The sequence below is a fragment of the Adiantum capillus-veneris genome, chromosome 20 (genome assembly GCF_014529385.1).
Source record: "Adiantum capillus-veneris isolate H3 chromosome 20, ASM1452938v2, whole genome shotgun sequence".
Taxonomy (NCBI): Eukaryota; Viridiplantae; Streptophyta; class Polypodiopsida; order Polypodiales; family Pteridaceae; genus Adiantum; species Adiantum capillus-veneris.
Window position 1 is genome coordinate 98,544,819 of NC_140950.1, and position 17,239 is coordinate 98,562,057.

Below are 17,239 nucleotides of genomic sequence, written 5' to 3' on the forward strand. Positions count from 1 at the left end.
TCCTTCCTTCAAAATTTTAAGCTGCATTATAAAGAGTATAGATGTTGCATAAAACTATCTAACATGGCTTTGCAGAGAGAATAGCCATAGTATTAACTTCATGAGCTGAACAATCAAAGGTTTGGGAGGAGACTTTTCATGGTTAAAATTCCAACAAAGGGCAGGTCCAATGAAAATCGAGATATATGATGTCTTCATTGCAGCTGCATTGTAGCACATTTCAAAAAACCCTCTATCGCTTCTTCACCGCCCACCCTGATTTAGAAACCACCTTTGACCTACACAGTAAAATTTCTCTGACACCTTGGCTTAATTTTTTGCATACATTGCAAACTACACTGTGTGTTTACCCACCTTCCTTGGCCACCGGGTGCTCTCCTACTCCATATACAAAAAGGAGATCGTCCCTAATAGCACCTTCAACATTTTGAGGAGGTTGCCACCGGTACAAACCACTTCCTTAATATAATGTTCAAGGAGGTGGGGCAAGCAAGGTAAAGGGAAATTTTTATTGTCGAAGTAGGCTAAGCTCTTGCTTTTAATGGCCAAGCAACCCGGAACGTCGAACGTGACTTTCCTCCACATGCAGGACACTACCCGAGAGCCAAGCAAGATTAAATCTTGCTGGAGTACCCAATGGGTCTTGAGAGTGTTGTAGCTACCGCCTCATCCTCTACTATCTCCCCACCCCTAGTATATGGAGACCAATGTCCTGATGCCATACCCAAGGTAGAAGTATTTTGTCTGGGAACAATGGTGGTTGATAGGGAAGAGTATGCATTAGGAGAAATATGGACTTTGTAGGGGCCTTGTAAGGAATCCTAATTTTTAAGGATTAAGGCTAATGTTGTGTAGGGTTAAGGGGACAAGGGCATTCAAGAATGTAGTTTTGAGTAGACTTTTCTAGCCTTCTTTTAGACAAATGTAGGATGTGGACCTAAAAGGTTACTTTCTCTCTCTAGCTTTTTGAAAGTGAAGGGAGTAAAGGGGTGTGACCACATCAACAAAAACGGGGGTCACTAAGAGCAAAAATTTAACTTTTCCTCAAGAAAATCATTTTTACTTATATTTGACTTAAAACTCCCTCCCAACATATATACATATCCAAAAATAATTTTTTGACCCTTTTTTTTTACCTACAAGCTTTGAAAGTCCATTTTTTCACAATTCTTTTCCAAAAAAAACACATTTTGTCCTCTCCTTCTCCTCCCTCCTCTCTCCCTCCATGCCCCTACCTTCCTCCTCCTCCCCTCTCTCTCCCTCCCCCCTTCTCTCCTCCCATCTTCCTCCCTGTCCCTCCCCCTCTCTCTTTTCATCATTTGCTTCCTCATGCAACAGTTTCCATGGTGCTTACGAACATCACAAATCGTTTGCTTCCACCACCACGTACTCTACACACCAAAAGCATACATATTTGCTTGCCCACGGCGTTTGCAGTGAAGGCCACATATGAGGGTGATCAAAGGTCATCACAAGAACATCGTGTCGTCAGTGACTCGAATGTTGACATTTAGGTGGATAGCCATTTGTACCCTTACGATCCTATAAGTCGCTTCCATCCATCCTTTAATAGCCTTTTGATATTTCTTCAATATCTTGGGAGGGGAGAAGCATGCTTGTTAGGCTATTGCAAGCGGTTGTGTATGGGTGGAGGTGCTTTTTTGCATATGTGGATGCACAAATGTCAAGCTCTTCAGCTCAAGACGGCAACATTACAAGAAAGTATTGCCTCTTCAGAGAGGGAGATTGAAACTCTTCAACAACAAATTCAAAGAAAAAGATGCCCACATTATGAAGCTTGCCAACACCATCACATATTTGAAAGAAACACCCCTTGGTGCAAGGGAGCACAAACGCACGTATTCATTCATTGAAACCTTTGCACATTCGGGTGGAGCACGCAAACGACGAGTGACAGCCACAAGATGATTTGTTCTTTATTTGCAAGATACATTCTTACTTCACACTATTTTCTACATTTATCTTATTGGTTGCTAGAAACTTCATCCATGACCCGTTCTACACAAGGTCAACTTTGCAACGAAGGCCATAAACGAAGATGTGTTCTCTCGCATTGGGGCATACCTACACATTGAGGACACAATGCCAACTTCGCTTTATGCTTCATGCACAACAAAGGCAAGGGAAAAGGGTAAGAAACACTCCATAAGACCTTCAGAGAAGGGCTTCCCTTACACAATGTGGAACAATAGTTTTTGTGGACCTTAGAAGGCCTCAACAAGCCATGCTTAGATTTTACGAGTTACCTGGAGAAGGTGACACACTACTTCTTTCTTTTGGTTTTGTTCTTATCATAGACTTTGAAGTATAATGTCTTGCCACTATTTATTTTGTAGTGCTTGGCACAAAGGTGGCTTTCGTGCTAAAACTCGATGAGTAACACCATATTAGAGAGTTTGAGACTTTTGAGCAAACTTGGGAATCACCAATGTCTTGAAGATTTGGCCATGTGGATAAATCTCAAACTATTTTTTAACGCCAAAGCCTTCCACAAGGTAGTACTTGAAAAGCTCTTTCAACCATGCTCTCAAAACTTTGGCTAAGATTTGGCCATGTGGTCAAATCTTAAGCTTGTTTTGAAAGTGGGAATTGAAAAATTCCCAAATTCAATAATATGGTGTTGAGTGTCAAATAGTGAAAGGCCTAAGGTTAGAGAGGCTAAGTGTCACTCTAATGAATGAGGCCCTTTCGCAAACCAAGCAAAGGGATTCAGTCGAGCCATCTCCCACCCCGTCTTTTAGTGTGCAATCAGAGAAAGACATTTGATGGTTGGGTGCTATTGAGGTGCATAAAGAGACCAATGGAGTACTTTCATGGATTTTCGAGAGAACTCCATGGATCAGAAGTAATACACTCCCAAATTGCTGGTGAGAAGTTGGAGGTTGAGGGTTTTGGTAGCTTTGATGTGGAGTGGCACTTAGGTGGGGATTTGAAAACCATAAAGTGTTTGCTTGGCTGCAAACAGGGGGCTTCTTCTCTCATAACTTGTCCATTTTGCACTCAAGGGTAGCTAATAGACAAATTTCAGGTGTGCTCGAAGAGCTCACTCTGCTCAGATTTCTGATTTGGGCTCATTTTGGCCTCCGTTTCCACTACAAGTAGTACTGCACAGGCTATTTCGTCAGTTTGTGCAAAATTTTTGTCAGTGATATTTTCTGCATAACAAGTTTCTACGGTTTGTGCTATATAGCACGCGTTGTTCCTGCTTCAGTTCTCCTCTTTTTGAGCAATTTTCACATCAAGTGCAGCATTTACCATGGTTGACAACCACACAGATGTGTTCATGATGTTTGCTACTGTGAGGACAGATTCGATGGGGACAATTACCCTATGTGGGCTTACATGATGCAACATGTTCTTGTGTCAAAGGACATCTAGAATATTGTGCATGGCAGTGATGTACGTCCTGTGTTTTAAGTAATGTGATTTTGGTAATGATTAGTTATATTTAAATCAAATATTAACTTTTTTTGTATCTTGGGGGGCATACAAGGCCATATAATGCAAAAAAAGGGGTGGCCACAAGGGCGCACAGATAGCCCAGCCAGCAGTCTTGGATGGCTCATCTGCGCACCCTTGTGGCCATCCCCTTTTTTGCATTTTCTGGCCTTGTTTGCCCCCTAGGATACCAAAACATGTTAATATTTAGTGAAACCAGATGTTTATGCAACATGACAGTATAAATTCCACTTCTTTCCACTTAGATGATTTTTATATTGTCCCCAATGTGATTTGACCTTTTGGTTTAGGGAACTATTAAATTAAGTTAAAGGGAGTGATCATGTACATGAAAATTAAATTTAAGGTTATCTCACGTTAGAGGCGGTTATTCTCACCAAGGGCTTACCACTCTACATGCAATGCATGCTAGCCAGGTGGAAGGACCTCCACTACTTTTTGGTTTATGCTTTTGCTATAACACCAGACACTTTGTCAAGGACAAGATAAGTTCTGGGTTGTTTAACATGATTTTTGGGTTGTTGTCCAAACACAACAACAAAGGCAAAGTGCTATCATTAAGTCACACTGGTGTCGTCACAACCACATACACGGTAGGTGGGTCAGTCTGTGACTTGTTTGTGTTCTTTTTGTTACCTTCCTTGATGAGAGAGTCATAGCAGAAAACTATTGCATGCTTATAGGATAAGCTGCACGTTAGGCATAAGATGCACACGAGCATGGAAATCAATTATACATGTCATAGTCATTTAAGGAAAGCTCCTCGGCCCAACATGCTCTCTTTCTCTCTCTCTTCTTTCTCTCAAAGAATAATGACAAGTTTTTAAGAATCTTTTGATACATGTTTTGCTCGTGAGTCAGCCTGAGCCAAGATGCTCTAACTCTAAGCTAGAACGTGGCAAAACGCCACCCAAATTAGTCTTCATCGGTTTGTCGATTGAACACTAATTGCCATAAGGGCTATGAGCCACACACGTTGGCTAAGAGTCATTGTTAGATCTCGGGTAAGACCCAACTGTTGGCATTTCTTGGGTCATTGTTCTCCAGCTTGAACAGACCTACCTAGTGGACTTCCCATCGATGTTAGTGGTTAAGCAAGAGTCTTGCCATTGCATATGGGTATTTTGTAAGCACTACATGTTTTGGTGCGAAGATTGAATTGAGTTTTGATGAACTTACACTCGCATAGGCTGATCTATAACACGTCGTATAGATGCAACTAGCATTTCAAACAGCATGCCTGTCCATAAGAGCTAGGGGTTCCACCCTACGTGGATCTCCTATTTTCTCTATAGCACTAGGCGTGCATATAGGAGCACAACTTTGGTGGTAGGACCACACATGGGATTACGCAATCACCCAGTATGTGTTGATGATCATTTTTTTTGGACATCTTCACACTTTGTTTTTCAAGAAAACTATCTACCAAGGGGTAGTCACAAAGTTATTTCCAAACTTTCACCATAGAGTTTGGTTTGGTAAGCTATACGCAGGGGTTTGGATTGCCAAGGCAACCCCCATTATCAATTTAATTTCTTTATCTCCACTAATTTCTAATTTTAGTGATTAGCAGGTCAACAAAATTTTGATATGGTAAGCTTACAGGTTGAGGGATCTACTTGACTTTCGGGTAAGTATCAGGTAATTTCCACCTCATGGTAAGTACATGTTTTTTGGATCTATTTTCCTTTCCAATTAAGTTTGCTTAAGTTCTGTAAACAGGGTGTTTGAGCTAGAAGGCTTTCATCCAGCTTGCTCTTTAGCCAAGTGACAAGGTCATGTAAGAGTATAGCATTTTGAGAAAAAAATGATATTTTATGTCTTCCCTGTTCATCAAGATACCGTAATGGGTTTGACTCTTGTTGAAACAATTACACACCTACATGGTATGGTTCTGTTTGGCACATGTTGTTGCATGGGACACAACATGGTCTTGGAACTCAAGGAGTTTGGTTTAGCCAATGTGGAGCAAGGCTAATGAGGGTCCCTCTCACTCCCGTCGTAGAGTGTTTGTAGTTACCTCCACACACAAGTACATCTTGTACTTGTAGGATGTTCTTTTTTCAGACATCCTTAGTTGAGACATATTCCACATGTGGCAAATATGAGTCTCTGGGACTAGCACTGACGTCCCCTATTTCAAGTATCTATCACCACAAAGACCCTAGGTGCTGGTCAAATCTGTTTTCTAGACCATTTTTAGCACAATGTATCAGGAGCAATTTTGGTGGCCAAAAATTTTCGGATACTTAGAATGACTTGTTAAGATACAAGTGCAGCTAAACAACATTACAGATGGTTGTTTATGCATATAGCAAGGCTATGAGTTGTTAATGAAAAAGTTTCATTGTTTGTACTTAGAAGTGATCACTATTTCACATTCTATTATGGTTCAAATGTTTCAGCAAAACTTGCAAATGATTGCAATAGCAAGTACTTAGTTTCTTTTTGCAACTATTTACACTCCTCTTCAATGTGTTCTAAGAACACCATATTCGCCATCAGTATTGGCAAGGACAGTTATGGATATACAGGTTTGGATCTGTTTTTTGCTAAATGCATGCACACTAGGTGGTATGGGCCCTAGTGTTTAGCAAAGGTTGATTTGGAATGGTATGCGTATTCATCAAGCTATTGCTTATAAATTTTGCACTCTGTGTGCCGTATCTCTATGAGATTACTTTTGGGTCTACTAATCACCAATAGAGTTCATGGCTCGGTTTGGGTGTTTGTGGATTTTTCAAGTTAACCACGATGGTTATTTCGGACATTGTTGATTCCCCAGCAATGTTATACGATACTGTGATTCCCATTTACCAGTCATCTAGGAAGACTGCATGTAAACCATGGGGGAAACACACCTCGGTACTGTCAGTTATCCAAGGGGATAGGGAGGTTACAAAGTGTAATCTTGGGCTAAAGGATATGCAAAGTGCGTACATTAGCACCAAGAACTTCAATCAGTAAGCATTTATTGCTCTACTTGGATTGCTTACCATAAGTTAAAGCATGTTTGCGACTAGGTTTGTCTCTTCATGTATAAGTCAGATTCTCAACCTTAAACACTAGTTATGGTGGGGTTGTTTACTGATGAAATTTGAGAACAATTCAAGGACTTAAATTTGGTTGATGAGTTATGTCAGCAAGTTACTTTCATGGAAAGTAACAAGAGGTACTCTTTTGGTACATCTTTGTTATGATAAACTCGTTTAGCATGTTCAATGAGCGTTCTAAATGGAGTCTACACACTATATTTGGCTAGGAACCGGTACCATCATATGGTTGCAAATGGACAACAATGTAGAAAATCAAAATGTTACTCTTGATTTCATTGAACCTCCTACTGAACCGGGTTCCACTCAAATGAACAGTTGGATCCATGAGGGATGCCACAGTGGAAAACATTAGTGTTCTTATGAAGATACCATCACTTGTGGTTTTGCGGACGAAAATGCTTCTCCAAGGGGGGAGTAATGTCAGGCCAATGGTAGGACCGGGCAGCAGGCCAAGGGCCAGGGACTGAATGGCTCAGTACGGCTAGGAGCCGAGGGCCAGGCGTGCGTTAAGGGGACCTACTTGCAAGGGCCAAGGGCTATAAGTAGGGAGATTGGGAGGAGAACCACATGCCAGTCTACCCTTTGGCCTTTCAGTCAAACTATGATGGAGTGAAATGTGGTGAAAGGATTCTCACCTTGTGACCTTGCAAACAAAATTGCGCTTGTTGAAGGCCCTCAAAACCCATTATAGCCAAATGCTCTCGCACATTACTGAGAGTCCAATGCTTTTTCACTTGGACAGCCTCCAAAGCATCGTTGGGCATCCTCACAGCAATGTCAAACCTTGCGATAGTGCCATCTACGCTCTGTAAGGGAGTCCACACTCCAAGCTTGCACATCCAACGATCATAGTGAAATCATATGTACAACGAGGTGCTGGATTTTAAATAGCGCATCCCAATACCTGAAGCTCCAACCTTACAACGGTACCTATCCCCATTGTGCATGCCCTCCACAAAACCCCAGTCCTCTTCTAAAAGCCTTCCTAATTCCTCATAATGCACATCTTTACATACAAGAATTATGGTAGTCTCTACAAATCCAAACTCTTTAAAAATGTGCACGAAACAATGAATAGGAAAACACCAACTCAAGCCCACAGACCTAGAAGCTTTAGAATGTTTCAAGGAGTTTTGAACATCTATTATCATCTTTTGCTTGAAAGATGCTACCAACCACAAATCTGGTTGTGGCCACTCCATACTTAATAAGGAAGATACTTTGATGGGTTCAAGCTTTCCAAACTCTTGTGTAAAAGTAGGCACAGTATAGGAGTGAGAATAGAAGAAAATCCTTCTTTGGACCAGTTTGGTTGGGCAAAGACGTGTGAAAATTGTTGCTCCAATATCGCATGTATAGCATTGAATGTGCCGGAGAGACTATGTAGTGGCTGCTCCTCCACCAAAGTGGATGGAAATATGAGTATAAATGCATGGCAAATCTTAAGTATAAATCCATAAAAACATTACACTATGATTTCACACCTAGCTTTGCATTCTCAAAACATGTACTTATAAGGTGCTGGAAATCGAGCTGGTTGTGGCAATTGCATGCTTGACATTGAGAAAACATGTTGCACAAAGGCTATGGTCTCCTTCACTTTGCAATTCTTGAAGCCAAGGAGCTTTCCTTTCCAATGATGATCCAAGTTTGCACGATTTCGTATACGATAAGGGTCAATAGTAGATGATTGCATGTATACCCAAGCACCTTTGGTGAACTCTTGTGGCACCCACTCATCATCTATACCTCTTGTGTTGTGGCATGCAAGTGTTGTTGACTTGTCCTTTGGCCGCCTTTGCGGAGTAGAGTTGGCCATGGGTGAACAAAGAAAATTAGGAGGAGGAGCAGGACCTTGCTTGTTGCTACAATGTAGGTGGGAGAAAGTGAATGACTTTGCTTGGTGTGCCAATGGAGGTGGTAGTGATAGAGGGGGAGGAGTGTTGTGGCAATCGAGATACGAGAAGGTGGATAACCCTTGCTTGGTGTTGCAATAGGAGGTGGTAGGGGAGGAGAGAGGATCTTCCTTGCTACAAAAATGGAGATGGTGTAGCGAGAGAGTGTTGGAGTAAAGGGTGAGTGTGATGGTTGCAACCAAGGAGGGATTGGAAAAGGGGTTCTAGAGAGAGAAAAGCACTTTTTGACTAGTTTGGGGGGGTCTTTGGATAGTAAAATATGATGTTTCAAAAGTTTTTGAAAATTTTTGAATTTTAGAGTTTTTGGTGTACATTTCGACTTTTTGAGGTCAAAAGATGTTTTTTTGACCATAAAATAAGTTTAGAGACATTTAAAGAAGATAAGAATTTGAGTTTTGAAAAATTTCAACATTTTGAAATTTTTCAAAACTGGATCAAAAAGAAGGGAAGTTAGAGGTTCCATGTGGCCCACCACACCTCTTCCCCCCCCCCAAACCCACCCTCTCACAAGGTAAGATATCATAAAGAAGTGTAAAACTACTTTGTCCCCCTACTTTTTTTGAGGACATAGAGTGTGTCCACCACTCTTTTCTCATTGATTGACCTCTAATTAACCTTAATCCCAAACGGCTCTTACAGGGTTCATATTTTTTCTAATGGTTTTCAAGCACGATCTCAAAAAGGCGTTTGCTTTGCAATAGGATGAATGCCTTGCCATCCTTGCCAAACTATAAAGTTTCCTCTCAACACTTAGTATAAGAATATGTCTCAAAGTATGAAAGGTTTCTTGAACGAAAGCTTGAAAGTCTCAAGAAACTTCATTTTTAGGTTTGAAAAACTAGAGGCTGTGGGGCTTCATTAATATGTTTATAGGAAGTGCTCTCAAATTGCTTATGGCTAAGCTATGCTCCAATTGGTCTGGTTCATGGGGTTCATACAAAAGAAATCCAAAGAGTAAGAGCTTGGTTGCAAAGACACGTAGATACAAAAACAAAGAAAATAATGAGATTAATACAACAAGGAAATTGGGATTGATGTTAAGATGTAAAGTAGGATGTTTTGTATGCAAGGTGGTTTAGCTTGGCTTTGTGCATCCATGGCTCGATTTCGAGCATGAATCTATTTGTAATTTTTTGGTTTTAATACAATACAACCCACATATATATTGGGAGCTTTATAATAAAATTCAATAGCCAAAAGATGCCCGCGAATCTTGCAATTGCATGCAAATGCAAGGCATGCTCTATGCAAGGATGCGCTTGCAAGTTCTGAGCACTATCACAAACCACCATGCGCGACAACAGTCATTCGTGCCTCAGAAAGACAAAGCGAGAGCATTGTCCTGGCCCTTCTTGTCTCGCTCAATGCAGCTAAAAGAGACCCTTGCTTGCACTCTTGCGATGTGAGAGAGAGAGAGAGAGAGAGAGAGAGAGAGAGAAGGGCATGTCCTGCCCTCATCCTCGCCTCGACCTGGGACAGACAGAGCTGGCTGCTGCTGCGCGTGATGTTGAGAGAAAGAAAGAAAGAGAGAAGGGTCGCGCATGATAGGAGAGAGGGAGGCCAGGTGGGCTGCCCCGCAATAGAAAGAGAGAGAAAGAAGGGCCAGCTCAACTCCCCCTACCTCCCGAGTCCCCGGTTCCAGAGGATCTATCCAAGGTGCTCTTCATTTTATGAATAAAAAACAGCTGGTACCCCCTACTGTGGGTTTTTCCCAAAAAAAAAAAAGAGTAAGGTAGTAGGCCTTACTGAGTTTTATAACTAAAGTGCCCAACTTTCTACCTTGAAAATTAAACGTTCAATGAAAGTATAATTGGGAATTTTCTTATCCTTGAATGAATGCTATTGGAACACAAAAATTATAAAATTTAATAACTATGTACCACTCTAACCTTACCATGCAGGCCAAGGAAGAATTAGCCAGTTTGATCAATAGGCACAAGAGAATATGTACCCAACTAATATGTGGTCCCGACTTTGTAAGCAGGTCACATTAATCGGAATCTGAGGGGATGCTATCATGCCTCCCAAGGAAAAAAAGGGGAATGGTGCACGTGGAGGAGAGAGGAGAAGAGAGAGGAGTGCAGTGACGTTTGTATGGCGGCGCACGATGATTTTTTTTTTATTCTGTGTAGCCTAGCACTGGGGCATCGCGTGCACTGAAGGGCCTCCAATTGATGGTGCGAGTAGCACTGTCGAGGGCAGAGACAGAGGCCAATGGTGTTGCGAGATAGAGAGCGAGACTTGTGGAGGAGCACGTAGTGCTGTCGATAGAGACGTCTTGCGAGACAACGAGGGAGACACTGAGGCGGTAGAGAGATTGATTTTTTTTGCTAGCGCAGTGCAGATGTTGCCGAAACAGAGGCGGAGCAAGGCCATCTCTCTCTCTCTCTCTCTCTCTCTCTCTCTCTCTCTCTCTCTCTCTCTTTGATCGCAATGTCCTCAGCCGGCGGCCTTGGAGCTGAGCGGGACGCACAAGTTGTGTGCATGAGACAAGCAAGAGACCTGGTTCAAGGTGACACCCTCAGCCAGCTGCGTACAGGACGAAATGAGGTAGGCGGAGATAGAGCAACAGGGCCACTGCGTGCAGGTCTGTACATGTCACGCAAGAATGTACTACAACGAGTTTTCGTTCAAGTTCAAGATTCGATTTGGAATCGAATCTTCAAAATTAATTAAGAATGGCAAATATGTACCCATTATGTATCGAGAATTACGATCGATGCCAAAGCACATTACCTAAAATAACATCATTAAAGCATCTTTATGGAACAACTTCATGTCCTCTTTAACAACAAAAAAGACCTATCTACAAAGGTGTTATTGTGACAATTGGCAAAACGATCACATCAAAGTTTATGCCCTACTTCTACTTAAAACCTTTACAACCAATCTAGGCTTATAACTCCCCCACTTCAGCTTGTCATCCCATACAATAATAACATCATAGCAAGAGGGTTCTCGGCAATCTATCAACATACAATGATCTAGGTTTGGCACAATCCTTCAGGCGACGTGGGAACTTGAGTTTATTTTCTCAACATGATGAATTGGCCTCATGCACATGTGGATGCAAATGCATGAAAAAATGTTGGGTTGTCATCGACCATTAATAAAATGCTTTTGGAGGATTTTAAAATAATAATGTAGGGTGTTTGAAAAAACATCCACTAGTGTTTTTTAAGGTGTCATCATCAAAAGTTAGCGTCATTATCAAAAGCAATGGACTAAAGGAAAACAAGTAATAAAATCATGAGCCCTGTCAATTAAAAGATATGGACTGGCAAAGCATTAACATATTCAAACCACATAGCAATCACTAAATAAACTTAGGCCTTGAACTTCCATAATCACAAGTAAAATCCAAACAAGGCCTTAGCATTCTAGTAAGGTCCAAAATGTGTGTGTGTGTGTGTGTGTGTGTGTTCTCTAGCACAAGAACAAGAGAAGAGAGTCACTTTTAGTAGAGCACATGCTACACGAGGCATACATTGAGAGTGCTATGCTATAGCATTACGCCTTCAAACAAGCTATGAACACCGTCATGCTACACCAGGCCACATTAGCACCATCCACGAGATGAAAGGACTTGCAATGAATGTAAAGCACGGCCATAGTCTGTCACCATCAAACTTTGTCACTGAATTGGCTGTTATGTTTTTTCTTCTCCTTCTTCTTCTTCTTCTTCTTCTCTCTCTCTCTCTCTCTCTCTCTCTCTCTCTCTCTCTCTCTTTCGCATTATGCATGCTTGCACCATAATCTTCACAATTGTTTGCAAAAAAATATCGCCACCATTCATTAGCACCATGTGTCTTGGCCATGAACCAAGTGGCAAGAGGTGTTGAGGGGTTCTTCTCTCTTTGCACGATCTCTCATTTCCATCCTTTTGATTGTTTACTAGTTTCTTTTTTGGTGCATAATGTGCATACATATTATGGTTACTTTTATCTTTGTGAGACACATTGTTGATCACCATTCGTATGTCTCATCTCACCCATGATCCAAGGTATGAAGGGCTGAATTGCAAAGCGTCTGCACTCCTAGGCACAATGAATAGGTGTTTGATCGGTCATCGCATCCATCATGCTCAGTGTTTCTAGTGTTTCCAGTTAGTTCTCATACGTCCTAGCCACATACCCACTAGGTGGTGCCCCCCATTTCTCTCTAGATGGAGGGTCTCTCCTTGAGGTGATTGGTGGCTCTGGCTAGATGGAGGTGTAGAGGCCACCCCCACTTGACGGTGACTCCCCCCATCATTTCAATGGTGCCCCCATGGAGGAGGGCTCAAGACTTCTAGTTTCTCCACAAATGAGTAACACAACCTTGGCAATTGCATTCCAAGTAGAATTCCTTTACATCAATGCTCACAACAAAGAGATCATCCATGTGAAGGGAGGGAAATGAGTGGCGAAACCTCTCTTCACCAAAGAATCATTAAAGAAAAGGAAGGTTATGGTTGCTCCCAAAAGGCCCAAGGGCACAACACGAGCAAAGGGTCAGAGCGAGTCTGTCGTCGTCAGTGCGACCAAAGTTTACATGATCCCCCATAGGAAAGCAACACCGAGCTATAATGGTTCTTCAAGTCCATAACCCACCCCAACCGCAATAGTAGAGATACCACCTAGGATACCGTGGAGGTCGTATGTTGAAGCAAGGAAGAAAAAGACACATACCATTTTATGGCACGGATGCTAGTGCAGTCATTCCACTTCATCAATTATGAGGCAAAGTTAGCAAGGTCTTTCCCGTGTGAAAGAGAGAGGTGGTATGGCCACTGTAATTTGTGTTTTGGTGAGCGCACTGAGGGTCTCCCGGCTCTCCCTTTACAACTCATACTGAAGAATCTATCCACCACCGGTGCAACTGAGTGGATCAATGACAAATTACAAATTACACCTAAATGGTGTAACCTTTACGCGTGAAGCTGACTTTGGCAACCATGTGCAACTACTGCTAGCCAAAAGAGCCTGGTCATCACTCCCTATACACCAAGCAAAGAATCCAATAAGGTGGATATCATGTGTGGCAAAGTCCTATTGTGGATGTACCACCTCACCAATGCCAAAAGTATGCAACTCTAGTAGGTGGGGCTTTACCCTATACCCACTATAGATAATAACAATGGGCCTGAAGTATTTCCTTTTCATTTCTTACAACATATGCGTGTAAATGTATACATGAATAGGAAAATATTCTACCATCAGAAGATTGTGTTCTTATTTATACATAAAAGCTACAAGAAAACCTTACATCCTTGTTGGAATTAGGGTTGCAGAGAAACGCACACGGCTTGGAGAAGACGAAGGAAGCTCAAGGCACACGATAGAGAGTGTGTTACTTAGTGTGCAATGGAAAGATAGATAGCCCCAGAGTGATGGGCGTATATATAATGCTCGGGGGGGAAAACCTCCTAAAGAGGGAAAAAATGCCCTGGCGGTCCTAGTGTGTTCACACACATCGCTACCACATGTATATGGTAACAAATCCCCACTGCAGTGATGCGGTGAACGAGAGCTAGCACATAAGTAAAGGGAAGTGCCATGCCCTGAGGACATGATCAGTCCACAAAGGGGAGTATTCCCAAAGCTTTGCAAAAAGCTTCAAGCTTCTCATGAGACAATGCCTTTGTGAAAAGATCTGCAAGGTTGTCCTATGTTGGCACATAAGCCAAGTTGATCTCTCCAGCTGAGAGCCTCTCCCTGACATAGTGGTAATGCACCTCAATGTGCTTTGTGTGAGCATGAAAATTTGGGTTCCTCGCAAATGCCAATGCGCTCTGACTGTCAATGTAGATAGTGTTGGCAGTGTCCTGTCCAACACCCAAATCAGCCATATAAGGCGTTTGAGCCATACACACTCAATCGTAGCTGTGAAGACTGCCCTGTACTCAGCCTCACAACTCGAAGTGGGCACAACAGGTTGCTTCTTGCTCAACCATGACATACATGAACTACCAAGCATGAAACAAAAACCACTTGTGGACACTCGCGTGTCAAAACAACCAACCCAATCTGAGTCTGAAAAAGCATGTAAGTATGGCGGTAATGATCCCTCCTTGGGATAAAACAAGCCAAGATGTAAAGTGCCACTCAAGTAGCGGAAATCCCTCTTGACAGCCTGCCAATGCTTAGACCCTGGGCTATGCATAAATTTGTTGACCTGTGAGACTGCAAACTGAATATCCGGCCTCGTGTTGCATACATAAATGAGGCAGCCAACAGCAGTTTGATAAAGAGTGACATCATCAGGATCGCCCGCATCATGTAGACTCAACTTCAAATCTGTTTCCATGGGAGTGGCAATAGGTTTGCAATCCTCAAGTCCAAACTTACATAGCAATGTCTCTATGTAACTTTTCTGACACAAGGCAATACCACCATCACACTGCTTAAATTGTATACCCCAAGTAATGATGCAACAGCCCCATATCTTTCATCTTGAAAGTATCATTCAAATCAGCCTTAAATTCAGCAATATGTCTCTCATTTGGTCCAGTGATCAGCAAATCATCGACATAAAGAACCACGATGAGAAGTAGATCACCCTCATGCTTTAAATACAATGTGCTTTCCGTTGGATTGTTATGAAAGCCTCGTGTGACCCAATAAGTGTCAGCTTTCTCATACCAAGCACGAGGAGATTGCTTCAACCCATACAAAGCCTTCTTACATCTGCACACTTTGTCCTCTTGTCCTTTTATGACAAAACCGCAAGACTGCGTTACATAAACTTCCTCAAATATGTCACCATCCAAGAAAGCAATAACAATGTCTGATTGATGTACATCCCAACCAAAATGAGCTGCCAATGCACATAGAAAACGCACAGTAGTCATACGACAAGTGGGAGCAAAGGTCTCTTCATAATCTATGCCTTTTTGTTGTGCATAACCCTTTGCAACAAGTCGAGCCTTATGGCGATCGATCTCACCATCCGGCTTGCGTTTCAACTTGTAAACCCACTTCGTACCAATGGCCTTTTGCCCAGGAGGCAAATCACATAAAGTCCATGTGTCATCTTCTATAAGTGCATCATATTCTGATTGCATGGCAGCCATCCAATTTTCTGAACTCTGTGCTTCATCAAAAGACAGAGGCTCCTCAACATCATGTAAGCCAGACACAGCCAAAGCATAACAATCTGATGCATAAGATGAATGGCGAGAGCCTGAACAAGTACGACTAGACAAAGGTGCATCCAATTTACTGTCACGCAAAGTGTGCACCAGCCATTTTGGCATACCTCTAGCCTGTTCATTTTCAGCCCTTCCCTCATCAAGTACATCATGTACATCTGCATCAGTAATAGGCTGATTTGTAACATTTTCAGGAACCACCATAGGCTGTACATTTGCCTCATTGGAACTTACATTCGTATTTCCACCACTGAAAAGAGGCAACAAAGTGTCATAAATCCTGTGAGCTTACATAAGTGTCTCTAGTACATGACAACAAGGGCTGAACAGAATCTTCCACAAACACTACATCCCGTGAAACCAGAAAACGTTTTGTTTGCGGATGATACAACCTGTAACCTTTGCTTTCAGCACTGTAACCAACAAAAATACATTTGATAGCCTTATCATCCAATTTTTTGCGTTGTGTTTGTGGCACCAAAGCATATGCCAAACAACCAAAAACACGCATGTGCTTAATAGAATGCTTTCTATCATGCCATGCTTCATATGGAGTAATAGACTGCAAAGCTTTTGTAAGACACATGTTTAGTACATAAGTGGCACACATGATGGCCTCAAGCCAAAAAGAATGCGGCAAAGCTTGACTTTTGACCATACATCGTGCCATTTCCATAAGTGACATGCTTTTCCTCTCAGCAACACCATTTTGCTGAGGTGTATAAGGCACTGTACATTGGTGTTTTATCCCACAATTAGCCATAAATGCATTGAATTCATGAGACATATACTCCCCCCCTTGATCGGAATGGAGGGTGCCCATAGTACATTTCGAAACATTTTCAGCCATAGCCAAAAAATGTTTGAAGCACATAAAACTTCGGACTTCGCTTTAAGCGGAAATACCCATGCATGCCGGGAGTAATCATCAATGAAAGTCACGAAGTACAGGTGATTGCCCAAGGATACTATGCACAAGCTGCAACCTGCATGTGGCCCTAACTGAACCATCCTTTGGAAACTTAGAACGCTGCATTTTACCCAAAATACAGCCTTCACAAACATGTTTGACAGGTGCTTCAAGAGGCGGCAAAGAAGCAACCATATCAGATTTCTACAAACGCAGCAAACTGGCAAAATTCAGATGACCAAAATGTGCATGCCAAAGTTTTGCATCTGAAATAGCCCTTGAATCCGCAACAGCATTTGTAAAATTTTGTCCACACTTGTCATACAAAGTGAGCTTATACAACCCACGGCACAAAAGGCCAGATGCAACAATTTCATCACCAAAACTGAGATCATGGACTGTACATCTGTCATACACAAATTTGACTACAAGTCCAAGTCTAGCAAGTGCAGATACAGACAAAAGATTCTTCTTGATCCCAGGTACATAAAGTGCATTAACAAGTGTCAAAGAATTGCCATTAGCAGCAGTAAGCACAATCTTTCCAACTCCCTGAACTGTATAAGAGGCATTGTTGGCGCAAGTGACAGAATTTCCATGAGGGACAGACTCGAGAGAGGTGAACAATTCACGATGTGAGGTAATGTGCTTTGTAGCACCACTATCAAAATACCACACATGTGAATCTGCAACAACTGGAAAGCATGCATCATGGACAGCAGGATTGTAAGTGCACTCTGCACTA